Genomic DNA, 4341 nt, shown 5'->3' on the forward strand with positions numbered 1-4341 from the left:
TCTGGAAGCTGCTGGTACTTGACCTGTGTAGCCCTCATACCAATAGACCCTTCTTTTCCAATTCTTTGTTTTGTTCTCCCTTCACCTCCTCCCCATAAGACACAATGCTTTTAATGAAAAGGAGTTACTCTGGAGGAAACCTATGTATTCATTGTGTGTCAGCTTATCTCAGGTTGTTGGCAGGAATACAGTCTTTCACAAAGAAAATCCCCGGAAGGGGGATCTGGAGGATTTTAGAGCTTTACCTTCCTTCACTGGGATCAGAATTCTGGGAACACCAGAATGTTCCAGACATTCTTACTTCCCCGAAAGACTAAAGAAACTGGTACACGGGATCCACAAAACTTTCCTAGCCCCGCTGGAACTTGGGCACACGTTCAGGCTACTGTCGGTCCACAGTTCCTTATACTAAACGGTGGTACCGGTGTTTTCCTCAAACTCTGACTTTTTGGGATTTTAGAAAGCTAACCTGTTGCACATACTATGTGTTTCGGAACTCCACTGATAGAGTCTGGGACAGCACCCTATAAATCAACACCTTAATATTTCTGCCACAACCCATACATATTCACACAAGCTGGATAGACGGACTCTGAGCAGCCCATAAGTACCAGGTTTTGCCACCAAATGAGTGTGCCAGCAGCTCATGAACAGACTGTGTTTTCAGAACTTTTGGAAACTTTGGAGTGTTGGAGAAGGGATTGCAGACCTATAGCAGCTGAAGCGCAGCACCTCGGTGGGGGAGGCAGGATTTTACTAAAAGCCCACTTTCACTTTAAGCAGGACACCCACCCAGTCACTTGGTTGGTGGTTAGACCAGTGACTGGCAGTGAACGCTGAGTCGGCAAGGTCTTGGGTATCTGATAACCGGGGACCTCAAACCTGAGGGGACTTTTAAGGGAGCCAATGAGAGAGTAAGGAACTTTTCCGTTTGTCCGATGTGATAGTGGGAAGGGGAAAGGAGTTAATGCCTTTGGGAAACCTTTGGGAAACAGAACTAAAGCAACCCAGTGCTCTCACTGCCGTGACATGCACGTTTCCAGACTGTGGCTTTAGTTACCGTGGATGGCTAGTCAGTAACTTCCATGAACGTAATTTGGGAAGGTGGCCTGTCCAGTAATCTATGCTGCAAATACACGGATTAATTCACTGGCAAGGAGAGCGCATTTACTGAAGGTTTCATGATATTCCTTTGCTCATCTCTTCTCTGGCATTCGTTGTAAATATGTTCAGCTTTCTTCTTGCTCCGAAGGTTCAATATTGAATTTCTTGGATGCTATGGACAATAAAATATTATGGAACCACGTGTCTTGTTTCTTCCATGACATCAAGTTTCCTATTTTGAAATAGACCTAAGCCAGCGTTTACGAAAGCATTCCTGTATGTGAGTGCTTTTTGAGGGGGCCGATGTAGAATAAAAAGGAATAAGAATAATTACTGTCCTTATTCCTTGTCTTCCTTTCTTCCTGCCCACCAAGCTTGCTTCCTCCCCCCATTCCCTTTCATCGTGGGGTGGGGGTGGGTGTGGGGTTGGGGTTAGGGTTAACTCCCTCTTCAGCCAGGGGAGATCTGGGATGCATTTCCGCGGCATGAAAGTGTGCAATGACATGAGAGGCACAGGACAGGAACAGGACACAGAGCTTTTCTCCTGCAGTTTGTACTGAAGGCCCAGCCCCAAAATCTAATTTTATTTTTTTCTCTCTCTTTTTTTAATGTCTATTTATTTATTTTGAGAGAGAGAGAGAGAGAGAGAGAGAGAGATCTGAGAGCACTCACGTGCATGGGGAAGGGGCGGAGAGAGAGGGTCCCAAGTGGAACCCACACTCAGTGCAGAGCCCGACACGGGGCTCAATCCCACAAACCGTGAGATCATGACCTGAGCCAAAATCAAGAGTTGGACGCTTTACTGACTGAGCTACCCAGGTGCCCGCTCAAAATCTAGTTTTATTAAGTAAGGTGTGTATACTCAAAATATTTGCTATTAAGTACATGTTTCTCAAGCTACATTTGTTTTCAATCAGTTACAGTATCCCTGAACCTAACATCCAACATAGTTCTTTTCCTGTCCTTGTGCTGTGCCCACATAGAATGTGTCCTCTCCTGCAGGAATGGTTGAGCACAAAAAGTGGAAAATGCTCCCCATTCCCTCCAAAAGAAAGAGCCATTTGTGCAGGCTTGCTTGGGGGGGGGGGGGTGGTCCAAACCAGGTTTTGCCACTCTTGGCTCATTACCCCCTCTAGGCTATGAAACAAAGTATGGGTTAATGCAGAAAGGTGTAGTGAGTATTTAGAGGAGGGAAGGGATTAATGCCTCTTTAAGCCAAGTGTTCAGGGAGCTTGAAATGTCTCCTGGAATTTGGAAAGCACCAAAACTTCGGATTTACTCTTGCCTGGGATGCTCTAATCCAGTGGTCTTCAACCAGGGACAGTTCTGTCCCCTAGGGACATTTTGTTGTCACAACTAGGGTGGGGTGCTGCTGGCATCTAGTGGGTAAAGGCCAAGAATTCTCAATATTCTACCATGCCCAGAACATCCCAGAGCAGAGAATGGCCAACACTGAGCACTGCTGAGGGTGAGGAAGCTGGGACCCTATCTAAAGAACAGATGCTGGGGAGGGGTCCCCTGGGCAGAGCAGGGAGAAGGGGGTGCAGGGGGCATGCAGAGAGGGTGCCTGCTGTCAGCGGCAGTGACACGTGCAGGGGGCCACGCTGGAGTATTTTAAGACTGCTCAAAGGTCCGCCCAGTGAAGGTGTGCGTTCTCCCGGGAGCCCACGGGAGCGTCCTGTGAGAAAGAGGCACCTCTCGCCCTAGAGTCCAATTGCACCAGTGAGGCGAGGTCCTTCCCTTCTCCCCTTCCCTCTCCTTCTTCCCCTCGCCCCACAAGTTGCATATTATAAGGAGCAGCAGAAGAGCAGGGTGGGTAAGTGGGGGAGGGGGGATGCCTCCCTCCACTTCCGTCCTCTGTGGGTTAGTGAGCCCCAACAGACCCCAAGCTGTGATGGATGGAGAATCTGAAGTTCTGATTTAGCAGAATTCTGGGCTTTTTCACTTCTGAAAATGTCTTTATTAATACATGAAAGTGACCGGAGAGGCATCAGTCTAGGGCATTTGGTTTAGGGGGTGCGAAGGACGATGGAGCAGCGTGGACTTGAGAAGGCATCAGAAGGGAAGCAGTAAGTGCCTGGTTCACCAATAAACCCGTTACGGGTATATTACCTCATTTAATCATGGCAACAGACGTATGAGGAGGAAACCACAATCCTGTCTCATAAGTGAGGATACTGAGACACGGAATGGGTACATCACCAGGGCAAGGGCACAGAGCTGATGAGAGCTGATGGCCAGATTGGAACTCCTGCAGACTGAGTTCAGAGCCAGGGCTCTGACCTCGCTGCCACCAACTTCCGCCTGGCATTGGCCCCTGGCGAGCGGCCACTGCAGGTGCCTGGGAGAATTCCTCCCTCCTCTGGACCTTCTCTATTTTGGAGTTCCCCGAGGTTTGTCTCTTCCTGCCAGGTTTTGCTGTCAGCTCAAATGTGCCCAGGTGTAACCGGCTCAGTTGGGTACATTGATAGAACATCCTCTACGGGCCAGGTGTTGTATGTGAAAGTCTTTATGGATGTTACTCATTTGCGTATTCTTACAATAACCCTAGAGTTAGGCGCGATGCCCATATATTTCAGGAGGAAATATGGGCTTAGAGGAATTGGGCAAAGCATCCAAATCGGTGATTGGCAGAGTATGTCTGCAGCTCTGTCTGACCCCAAAGCCTACGGTCCTTCTGTGGTGACTTACGGTCCTTGGACCATGTGGGGCCATGTGGGGCTCAAACTCATGAACTGTGAGATCATGACCTGAGCCAAAGTCAGATGCTCAACCGACTGAGCCCCCCAGGCGCACCACAAAATTTCATTTTTAACATAAATCGAACAAGATCGGCCCTTGAAGCAAATTTAATGGAATTCATCAAGTAAGAATTGTTAATGGAATCAAATGCACTGAGGTTAATAGTATGGGTTCTGAGTCCAAGAGTGAGGGTGTCCACCTTCATAACACAATCTAGCAGCCACATGCGCTCAGCAAGTTTCTTCCGTGTCTCTAAAGCCTCAATTCCTTTAGCCGGTCCTCAGGACTGTTGTGGAAGCTGAATTAAAATACATGTTATGCTTAGCACAGTACCCAGCTCCTAACTGGCAGTGGGGTTGATAAAAGTAAGAGTTGAAAAAATGCTCATTAATAATAATGATTTAATAATAATGGTACTAGTAATAATATACTAGCACTATTTATAAAATATTACTATTATAATTACAGTAATAATTATAATGTAATTATACTTTT

Source organism: Acinonyx jubatus, chromosome D3, assembly GCF_027475565.1.
Source record: "Acinonyx jubatus isolate Ajub_Pintada_27869175 chromosome D3, VMU_Ajub_asm_v1.0, whole genome shotgun sequence".
Taxonomy (NCBI): domain Eukaryota; kingdom Metazoa; phylum Chordata; class Mammalia; order Carnivora; family Felidae; genus Acinonyx; species Acinonyx jubatus.